The sequence below is a fragment of the Rhinichthys klamathensis genome, unplaced genomic scaffold, assembly GCF_029890125.1.
Source record: "Rhinichthys klamathensis goyatoka isolate OS25496 unplaced genomic scaffold, OSU_Roscu_1.1 h1tg000417l_1, whole genome shotgun sequence".
Classification (NCBI taxonomy): Eukaryota; Metazoa; Chordata; class Actinopteri; order Cypriniformes; family Leuciscidae; genus Rhinichthys; species Rhinichthys klamathensis.
This window is the reverse complement of record NW_026606915.1, coordinates 25,459-37,739: the sequence shown is the minus strand read 5'-3', so window position 1 is coordinate 37,739 and position 12,281 is coordinate 25,459. Positions and strand designations below refer to the sequence as shown.

The window sequence follows — 12,281 nt, the reverse complement described above, 5'->3', positions numbered from 1 at the left end:
CACTACAGCATATAGTATAACACAGCTCAAAAAGGAAAATCAATTCAAATCTCATTCTACATGTCTTAGCACAGTCTGATATTCTACATCCTGTTAGTAAAACGGGTGTTTTCTAAATCATTAACGTGCAGTAATAAAAAGCAACTCAGGTGGAAAAGTGTTTCATATCTGCTTCGATAGCTAAGGGCATTCTGCATTTGCCAAGAAAAAAAAAAAGTGTCATGTGTTAATCACTGAATAATCAATCGTTTAGAGGAGATATAAACCCCTCACACTTTTAGAAGACATATCATTAATGTATCTGCCGGCTTCTGCATACTTCATATCAATGAAACATGACGAGAAACTAAAAAACAGGGCAGATAAAGTTTTCTGAAAACTGAATATGAATATGCCAACTTCAATATGCTTACAATACCAGATGCTAAAAATAGTCTTACGCTAGAACCTTAGATTGCAGGTTAGATTACCTTGGGGGAGATTGCATGTTATCCTAAACAATGAGAACAACTGAACACAGGCAAGAGGCAATACTGTTGTGGGTCCACTTCATCTCACACACACACACACACACACAGGCATCGATATAATGCTGGTATAGCATGGCATAACACTACACATCTGCAGAGTACGAGTGTTTTATATTAAATCACTCATTTTTTATTAATGAACTCTTCTGAATAATAAGATGGAAAAAATGAACAGAACTGTTTTGGTAACATTTAAAGTAATATTAAAAAATACAATGTGTCTGTAACTCTGCAGTATGAACATTGAACAACCAGTCAGTAATGAAGCTTCACCAACCTTAAGTACACAAAACAGTGATACAGTTCATTCAGCAAAGAATTTGTCAGACTAGCCATGTTTCCATCCACTTGTCAATCGAATTATCTGAAGTTCGGTAAAAAACCTCATGCGAATAAAGCTGGTGAAAGTGTGTTTCCATCAAACGGCTTTAAAGCGGATAAAAACCTGTGCGTAATGACGTCACATGCTGTTTTGCGATCAAATTGGTATATCGAATTGATTTGAGACATGTTAAGGTGTTTCCATTCATTTTCTCACCGAATTGCACAACATTCAACATTTGCGAACAAAGTTTTACTAGGCAAAATGGAGCGCACCATAATAACGTTTCCATCCGCGTTTATCGCATAAGCCGTATATCGATCAAGATAAAATCCGATGAGACCGATCGTATTTCATTTGAGTCGATATTCATGAAATTATATCGAATTTTACTGTTTCCATAAGGCATTTTTCATTCGATATCACTTAATACGGATAAAAACGTGTGGATGGAAACATAGCTATTGATTCAAACTGATAGCTTCTGATTTCTGTCTTTTTGTTTGATTTATTAAAACAGGGTATCCCAAATAGGGTTTGTGAGAAAACTGCAGGGAGTTTTGTAAGTTAATGAAATGGTAATAATAAATTAAATAAAAGATACAATAAAAAATTAAAAAACATTTTAAAAAATAAAATATTTTTTTTAAATAAAAACATATTTATACAAATATAAAACAAATAAAAAATATTACTTTTTTTATGTGACCATTAACTGACATCAGACAACTGAACATGCAATGTGTTGCTAAATTATTGAAACACTAACTTAAAAATGTAGGAAGTACATCAAGAAAATGTCTCAACACTGCAGCACTCTTCTTACAGGGCCAGCCCCACTGGAGAAACTTGAGCTTTGTGCTTTGCTCATGGTGAAAGGTCACGGATCGACTCTGAAGAGGTCAGACCTACAACCAGTCCAGGTCGTTAACCACAACTGACACAACTGACACAATGTAAAAGAAGGAAAGTAAATGGTGACAAACACCATTGCAAAAATAGTAACCAAAATGCCAAAAGGAATATCAAATATTTTTCTTGTGACCATAAATCGTATTTTAACTATCTAACAAAAACATCTAATTAAAAATTATAATCAAGCATCAGTGTGTGATTTGCAACACTGATAGATTTTGTGAGTACAATTATCATGCAAACTAAATGAACAGAAATACAGTGACATGATCATTACAGATTGATGCATTTGTTCCACCAGGTGGGTCAGTATAATTATACCACAACATGGCTATTAGCCTCAGATTAGAATGCAATGCAAATCTCCCAAGCACCCAAGAACAACAGTGCACCAATCAGAAGACACTTTCTAACTGCTGTAATCATTTAGCACAAACCTCCAGTGGGAAAACGTAAGCCTGCTGGGACTGTCTGTTCCTCAGTAGAGGTGTACGCAGTACGCACATTACTCTGCCCTCTTCAACTGCATCCATTATTCATTCTCATTAGCTTTACATTTATTCTGGCTGCTCCAAAGAGGTTCCTCTCTCTTTAGCCTAATCAAAGAAATGATATGTCCTTTATGTATAGGTGATGATAACACATGAATAATATATGCTAATACGTATATCCAAACAAGAGATACTTCAAAATGGATTTCTACTTTTTGAATCAATATATGTACCTGAACAGTGTGCTCTTTTGTCCCAGAAGTGGACTGAGCAGACCAAAGCAAGTATGATGAAAAAACAGACAGTATTCAAGGGATGTTCCATTTCCTACTTTGATTAAAGATTTGAAACACAATACACTTACTACAACATAGGCCTATATAATATTACAAAAGTTTTACATTTAAAAAAAAAACAATGTTATTTTGAACTTTCTATTCATCAAAGAATCCTGAAACAAACTATCATGATTTCCACAAAAATAATAAGCACCACAACTGTTTTCAACATTGATAATAATAATAAACGTTTCTTGAGCACCAAATCAGCATAATAGAATGAATTCTGAAGGATCATGTGACACTGAAGACTGGAGTAATGGCTGCTGAAAATTCAGCTTCGCCATCACAGGAATAAATTACATTTTTAAAACATATTTAAAATATATTTATAGTCGTATTTATATACTATGTTTTTGACTGATGTAAGAACATAGAAGAGCACCTCTTGTGACTCACGGCACCAAGCCAAGAGAGACTGATGCAGGGCACGACATGCACAAGAGGTCATTCACGCTGTCTCTCTGCACCACCGTTACCAGAGTTTATGGCCTCAATTAGATCCAAACAGCCTCTTATGGAACAGTGGGTTTAATATGTGTTTAGGCAGGAGGTGGAGGTGTAGAAGAAAAATGGATTATACTCTCTAAGACAAGTAATGCAAACCAATATGGCTCACCTAGGTCTCTCTCTCTCTCTCTCTCTCTCTCTCTTTCTCTTAAAGCAGAGAGCGTTCTTACGGGATCAAATATTTCTGTGCTACAGCGTGATGGAGGGAAACTGAAGGTCCGTGAACTGTACTTTTTATAAACTCTGAGAACTTCAGCATGGCCTTGAACTTGCGCACGCTGCATTTTGAAGAAAAATATTGCTGTTTGCCTCTTGAACTCTGTGCTTGACAAATCCACACTAAATCCTTACTCAAGCCCTTCTCCAACCCCAAAAACTCTAGACGTGCACACACAAAGCACATTCTCAACCTTTCATTTTGGACAGCCAAGTGAGTGGATTGGATTGGCTTGCCTTGCTGTGGGTTACCACAAACAATAGGCTGAGAGAGAAACAAAACATACCTCTCTGCGATCAAAGGGGCTTTAATGTCATTTGATGGTCCTAAACATTCAAGTGGAGAAATTCGAACCTCATATGGTGAGGTGGAAGGGTCTCTCGGTCCTGGTGAGAGAATGCTTGTTATACATGGCACTGATCTTCTTTCATCTCAAGATTTTTCCTCAGTTTCATATCAAAGTGTGAAACTTCATCCATGGCTAGAAGCAGAGATTAAAGTTTCCGTTCCTCATTTTTTCATATAAACAAGAGCAAAACATCATGTTGTACTTAGGAGCCCATTAAACTAAAGAAATCAAATGCAGAAGGGATGAGAGAAAAGAAAATAATGAAATAGTAGTAGATTTATGATGGTTGCCTATGCTAAAGTCACCCCCACGATGCTAGGGAGTTCTGGGCAGTTAATAGGCGTTGCTAGGTGGTCACTAGAGCCTTCTGGGTGGTCACTTACTGACCTCAAGTCTTTATATGGCTGTCTAATTTTTCGCATATTTTATCATCTGCTAGGCTAAATAATAGCACATATCATCACATTTACAGCACAACCCGAGCTTAAAGGTATGGTAGGCAATTTTCTGAGACTAGCAATAGCGAGCTCCATTCAGAGCGCTCTCCAAAGCCAAGCCTCCTCCAAAAAACATGCACGCGTACAAGCAAAGCATCACGAGAGACGGCGTTAAACTACCTCATGTCTCAAAGCACATAACATTACAATGATAATAAACAACTCAAAGAGCACTGTCCTGTACCACTTGACTGCTGCAGATGAATTTCGGCGTTGATAGCGTTGCCATTAAAACACATAAATTCGAGTCACAAACCGCTCTGAGTATAACGTCACGAATTTCCATCTCTTTCAAATTACGGCAGTTATGGCTTGAACGCCACACAAGCTCATTGTTTTGGTTCGGGAGGAACTGTAAACGGTGGTATGGAAATACATATGTCTGTCAAATTCTGCATGGCATGAAATGAGCTGATGACGTCTGCACAAGCAGGGTGCACGGAGATATGGAAATACATATGTTGACAGGAACGAGTGCATTGATTGGACAAACATTTTATGGTCCTACACCTTCCACATGCGATATATATATACACACATATAAATACATTTAGACCACTTAAATTAGTGATTGCTATCAGGATGTGAAGGGACTTTCAACCAGCATAACACAAAATGTTTCTGGAACAAATCACCTACCCTGCCTTTAAGTTTAATATTTAGACTAAGAAAGAGCAATGGTAATGAAAAGGCTAATAAAAAAGCCTGCTGAACGAACAAATAAGAAAACGGCTGTTAGCCCGGCAACATCATTCAGTGGTGCATATCTAGTCGAGGTTCATTAAACAACTTTGTGTCAATGCTGTGGCTTGCTCTATTGTTCCTTCTGAACCCTAGTGAGAACAAACGGTTCATACATCAACAGCAGAAATGGATGACACGAGTAACAATACTGAGCAAATGTAGCTAACAGCATATAACAGCTTCCCCCTGCCGATTGGGACTACATTATTGTTAAACCTGTGTGCTCTATTGTTTCTGTGAATTGTAGAAAAACTTCTCTGAAATTCTCTAGAGCAGTGGTCTCAAACTCGAGGCTTGCGGGCCTCATATTTTGTGGCCCCCTACTTGACATTAAAGTTTAATGTTAGTGCGGCCCGTCGTTGCGTGTGCCGCGTTTTAATATATATTTTTTTTATCCCTTATGGGCTACCATAGATCGTGATCGTCTCGTGACAGCTTACGGTGGGTTTGTTGTCAATAGTTGTCATAGACAACCGCGAAGTACAACCATACTGCGCCTGGAAAAAACGAGTGCGTCGCTTCAATTATGAGCGCGCTTGCCGCGCGCCTACATTTGAAATAACGAACTTGAGCGCGCAAAATATTTGAGCGCGATATGTGAACGGCCCCTTGGCGAGCTACCACCAATCAGGCCACGAGCTACTGGTAGCTCGCGAGCGACGTGTTGGAGACCCCTGCTCTAAAACAATGTGAGAATAATCATTTTGAGCTTGTAATATGTGTCCAACAGGTTGATAAGAAGGTTTGCTTTGATTTGTGCAGTCAGTAATTTGAGACACTATACATGTGTAGAAAGAATTCAATAAGACGGGCAGACATGACTGCAAATATTTGTATTTCAAAAGCAATAATTGTTTTTCTAAGTATAATAAAAGGAAATGTGCCTTCCAAAAAAAAAAATTCAATATCATTAATGTGTTGTATAAAGAAAATAAAAAGGACATAAGCAAATATGAATATCACAAATATGTGTTATAGACAAAAAAAGTTTGTAAAATGAACTTCAACTGTCAGAAGGACAGCTCATGTATGTTGTACAGAAAGGAATGTTTAAATTCAGAGGAACAGTTCAGAAGAAACGTTAATAATAAATATTGAGAAGATTGGATCAGTTGTGCTCCTTTTTTGTAATACTTGAATACTATTTTTTTGTGGAATACTTGATGCGGCCCAGCCTGACCCCAAATCTACCTCCAGCGGCCCCCAGTTAAGTTGAGTTTGAGACCCCTGCTCTAGAGTGAATCGAGTAGAGCAGTTTAACAATACAGTAAATCACTATAATGTTGATCACTCTCCCTTCTCAAGTTTTCTCTAACATTAACAACAACATTCAGATATTATATTCAGATTCCATACACACACACACACAAAATTTGGTAAATCTGTTAGATTACTGCATAATTAACTAATGACAAATTAACTTACACAACCCTAAAATATACCTAAAATATATATATAAAATGTAATATAATATAATATAATATAAAAGGAACCAAACTAAAATAATTTAACTACTAAAGTTAATATGCATAAATAAATAAAAATTACCAAATTTATGACTATTTTTCTTTCTCTAAATGAGCTGTTAGTGTGTTTTTGCTAACGAGAATGTAAATGAACAGTAAACTTTCTGAATTCATCTGAATTAATCTTGATAAGATGTTAATAAGATGATGAGATGCACATGAGACTCCAGAACAAACAGAAAAACCTCCAGGAAATTGCCACCCCTCCCCAAACTGTTAGCGCTAATCTGGCATGTCTGTATGTGGAGACTAGCACACGCTAAAGAGCTGTCAGAAGACATCATTAATCCCTCAGGACCATCACAGACAGATGGCGTGATGGAGAAACAGCAAGCCACTTTTTCACTGAGCGGAGACCATTTTCGCGGTCTCATTTCTCATAAAAAAAGAACAGAACTGAACAGGGCTGAAGCTGGTCCTGGAACAATACATTATAAAAGATCTTTACCAAGTGTTTAAGATCAATACTCAAACCCCAAACCCAACCTTTCCATTATAGAGAGTTATTTCATTAACCTCGAAAGCTGCAAATGTGACCAGAAAGTGGCACAAATCGCCTCTCATCCAAAGGACACATGGTCTGTTTTAGTACAGCACAATACTGCAGATGCTATAAGGAAGGAGGACAGAGGCGGAGTTTAAGGGACATGACCTCTCCCTCAGGGCTTCTTACCTTATCAGAAGGGTGCAAAACAGTCTATACACAACCATCAAAGTAGCCTGAAGACTTTAAGAAGGACAAGTGTGAACTAAAGGATGTAATGGAAAAGTAAGGGGGGAGAGGGGGAGCATTGAACTTGCATTGAAGGTCTTAATCGATCCTTGCGGCCAACAGCAGGATAATGTCTCCTAAAGGACACAGTGCACAGTTAGTCTATCAATCCGAGGCAGTTACGACAGCTTCAGCGTGTGAGAGGATTTCTCAGTAAAGCACATTCAGTAAGCTGTTTACATACAGCATATCTTTTCTAAACAGCACTTGTGCTGTAAAAATATTTCTACACAGCTGAAAACACAAAAATCTATTCCAGCGTCAACGTCACTATTACTTTCCCCAGTGGATAATTCTTCATCCGCTCTCTCCCGAGCTGCCATGACCATCCAAGCCGGGCTGAACTGTATTATGTGTGTGCGTATTTCAGTTGAAGGGCCGAAAAAACTGCCGTTCTCTCAGTGAACTAATGAAACAAAAGCAAACACACAGTGGTACAATGCTGTCCGCCAGCATCCAGCAGGCCAATGTCATTAATCATGAGATCCAGGGGCAGAGGGCTCTTCATCCAGTCCTGTTGCCATGGCAGACCCTACAAAAGTGTCACATATGCACCTTTCCCTCTTTCCTATGGCCTCACTGGTTGGCCACCAGCCAATTGCAGCCGTTAATATAAAAAAAAGGAAAACCATACACAAATACTGCTTTGCACATGCACTTTTACCCATATATGCATTCTTTGACCTTGCCCACACATCCCAGTCTTGTTCTCTTTGTTACATGCACACAAACAATCCTGATCATTTCTTTATCAGTCGTTCACTCAGTGCTGAGAGAGGAAGAGATACGGCAGAGCTGGATATACGAGAACCCAAGCAATCTGCGGGCAGTCTAGGGCTATTCCCGCTAATCCTGTGTCATCACCTGTTATCCTTCAGGACACACATGCACAAACATAGTCTCCGGTCCCTGAGCGTCTCCCCTTCTGCCCTCTCTGTTTACTGACAGGATTGTTGTGGGGCTATCATTCCAATCTAAACTACTTCATTTTTACTTTGCAAGCGCCCATACAAACAGAGAACTACACGAGGATGGTCCACCTAACAAGCTCGAGGAAAAGAAACATTACCAAACAAACAGGACACTGGGGTTGAGTAAACAGGCACGGGAAAGGCCTAATGGTGTCCCTGTGTGTGACCGAGAGGGCTGGGTTCCCATGCAATAGTTTAGCAGAGAAAAAGCTAGCTGAAAATCATCTAGACATTTTTGTGATGATGTGGCTTAGTGGTTAATTATACAGGATGTTAAGGTAACATAGGTTTAAACTCGAACTTAAATTCTTAAGTTCCTTAAATTCCTAAGTTACCTCCAAAGTCGAAAAATAAGCACATGATTTTTTTTTTTATTCATTTTTTTTTTTTTTTTTCATTTAATAAGAAACAAAATTTACAGACCAAAATCCACTGAAACTCTACATGCTTATACATTCATCCTCACATTCATACCCCAAACATACACGGATGAATGTATATGAAAAATTCTTTATCTTCTTACTGGACAATTTACTAAAGAAAAAAAAAATGTATCATAGCAATGTAGATATTGTGTGCCAAAAAGGATTTTAAAAATAATAAAAAAATTAATAAAAAATAAGTGGAGCATTTATAATATATTTTTTAAAAAAGGTACTACTAGGTCTGTATATATCTAGTAATAAATATACATTAAATAAATTAAAAAATATATAACAAGTTACTGTTCTTATAAAATATAATTTACTGGATAAATCTTACTTTGACTTAATCTTACGTTAGCCTAACAATGAATACGCAATTCCACAATACTTTTTGACGCAAAGAATGGATATAAAATAATATTATATAGGCCCATAAAGGGGTATTGAGGCTAAACTCTTCATGCTAACAAATATTAATTTCATTAACACACAATCTTCTCCGTTAGCACTTTTGGAAACAGCTTACTGAGTGTGAGGACAGACATCCATCTGAGAGGGTGTCTGCCTGAAAAAGGCTGAGTGGGGCAGCCAAGAAGCAGAGGCAGTTTGACAGGGGTGTTATGGAAGGGTCAGCTGGTGCTGCTCTGCATTGCATGAGAAAACACAGGCAAGTAAGGCAGGTCTATATCGGGCACGCAGTCAGCATGCCAAATGGGTTACTGAACAGCGCAATGTGATGGACGTCCTGATAGCACGCCAAGCTTTCACGGCATGTCCAGCATTACACAGGTACCCATGAACCAAAACAAGTGCGGCTTAGGCTGCTAATCCGAAATCAACCGCCCGTTTGGCATCAGAAGGGCATCAGATACTTAGCTGAGATGAGTGTTTAGGACCCGGCTGTTATCTTAAAGCCATCACCTCATCCAAAACCCTGGCACCCAACTCTGTCTCGTGTCTCGAGAGGTGGAGCAAATCATTGTTCTGTCATGCCAGAGAATTTGAAATGACCTGATTTGGGCAGCACAGTTCCGGTAAGACATCTGGAGCCTCTTCACCATGTTCTCCTGCTCCACAAACCTGACAGTCTGTATAAGCACCAGCACAATTACCCAGAGCTCTTTTGGGTCAATGACATTTACCGCACCACTCACAGTCACAATCAGCTTCTTCTGCTCTATATGTCTTCAAATACAGATTCATGCCATGGCACAGTGAATGGCCAAGGCTTCACAAAAGAACGGCCTGACAGGAAGGTGAATGAAGAGGAATAGAAAGAACCACAGAGCTAATGGAGGTTAAAACAGTTCACTGAAGTCTGAAAACCCATCCCCCACCCACCCCAAAAAGGAGAGTCAAATAACTTCTGAAAACACCAGCAAAACTTAAAATAGGAACTCACCAGGGATAAGCAAACTGTACAATTGCGGTCGAAGTCAATAGACTCAGCATAAATGAAATGTAAATGGTTTTTTGAAACAGAAATGATTTTTTCTGTCTAGAGATGGCTGGTTCAGTTTTGATTAGGCTAAATCTCTTTTGCAGTAATGGCACTGCCTCCCTCCGCTGAAGTATCAGGCGATATATTTAACTCAGACTGGGGCAGGCTGATTCACCCCACAGTAATTGAGGGTTGAGGACGTAAGCTCCGCTGGATTGGGAGTCACTGTAACATGGCCGCAATGCATGTTGGTTAGGGAAAGACATTGCAGTCAGTTCCTTATGGTCTCATGTCTTTTACATGAGTGAACATGAATGCATTTCAATGATGTCTGGTTTCACACTCAAGATGTATTGCAGAGCATCAAAGATGAAGGGCCTCCATAAACTATGAGCTGCTGGCCTAGAGGGATTGTAAAGCAGTAAATGCCCCCCAAAAAAGTCAGTATACAGTATAAAAAAATATGATTTGGCCACAAATAACTTGTAGTGAAAACAACCTCTCTAAAAGAAATCAGAAGATATTTTGAATAACGAAAGCCTATAGGGTTCAAAACCACTGAACCCCACTGATATTCATTGTATGGACAAAAATTTAAAAATGTGACATTGTATACACAACATATTCAGTTTTTCCCGTTGTGCTATATGTGTTTAGATTTGAATACTGCCCTAATGAAAAACAATCAATGGTGAAACATCCATTGCTAAAATCTCACATGGCGAATCAACAGAAGTTTGTGTGGTTACTATGGCAATCAAAGGAAAAGCATTTACAGTCCTGCAAAAAATAATCTGTTCACATATAACTTAAAAGGTTAGAATTTAAAAAAAAAAAAAAAAAAAAAAAAAAAATCTGATTTCATCTAAAGCGAAAAAGCCTGAAGTTAGTGGTCACAGTAGACTTTGAGCGTGCAACATTTCTTCGGACACATACGATAACATTTTACACACTAGGGCTTCTAACATATCAGAAAATCACAAACAATGTGATTATGACTCATTATAAAAATTTTTTATATATACCATATACTTCGACATTCCTGCAACTCTGAAGTGTGTGTTGAGCCAAGAGGTCAATCTGTGGTTGTGAATTGTTTCTAAATAAGATGAGCTTTTGCGCTGAAACACTAAACGCAAAAAAAGGTGCTGCAACTGTTTAGTGAACTTATGTCCTCACACTTACAGGCTTTATCCAGCAACCAAGATGACAGACAACAGCATCAACCATGTCAGATCCTCCAGCAGAAAGCAGAGCCCCTTGATCTCCATGCCCTCGTGTGACACGTCTGACCTTACCGAAGCAGGTGCTAGTCTTAAGGAATGCTCTGAGGTTAGCAAAGGGTAGATACAGCGTGCGGCGCACCCCAAAGAATGGCAGGAATGTCCGTCCTGTGGAGGTAGGGGTTCAAGGACGGAGACACGACAAATTCGGCACCTTTAAAATTTGTTTTGCTTAGCATGTCGAAAAATACAGCTGCTTCTCCTGTGCCAGTTATCTCACAGCAATCATCCATGAGACAGCCGCGAACAGATTAACGGTGCCAAACGGATGGTCGTAAGAATGTCTTAAAAAAATTATTAGCTCAGAACACAACTGAGCACAAAGACTGCTTGTTTCTTTCAAAGACTGCTTGTTTCTTTCAAAGCCTGTCTCCCTTTGTTATTTACATGTCCTAACTGTCCAACCTGACACATTTTTACGGTTAGGGATGACACAGCACTCTTTTGGGAACACAGCTTTAGAAAATCCCTGCATGCCGATAAAAAGCACATTCCTTTAATCTCCTCACAGCTTTGCCAGGCAATGTGGTAGCTCCAAAACAAAGAAAACAAATAGTTGGTGACCTCTGATGAGTCCAGTGCTGGGGAGGAAGGGGAGCAGATGAAGCAAAGCACTAACTCTTCTATCCAAGCTTCTTTTTATGAACTTTAAGCACATATTTGTTGTGTTCAACATCCATCTGACTATTTTCTCTCCGTCAGATCCTGTAGGAATCCTCCTGTTTACCTCATCTTAACATTACAGAAATATTACTGACAGACATACTTCTTTGGTTAAACCTAATCTGAATAAAGAGTAACCTCTGGAAAGATTTGTAGTGAATAGACAAACTGAATGTTGACATTTTGTTGCATGTGACCACAACAGTATTCAAGATACGACGTGTTGATATTCTATAGCAAAGCGTGAGATCAGAAAAGATCTTTGAGACAAAAACTTCACATCCAGA

General features: G+C 38.7%; 1 protein-coding gene across 15 annotated transcripts in view; it reads right to left on the bottom strand.

Annotated features, from left to right (window-relative positions):
- The window catches only part of arvcfb (ARVCF delta catenin family member b), a 152,838-nt gene that overhangs the window by 118,443 nt on the left and 22,114 nt on the right, over nt 1–12,281 (bottom strand). The window lies entirely within an intron of this gene.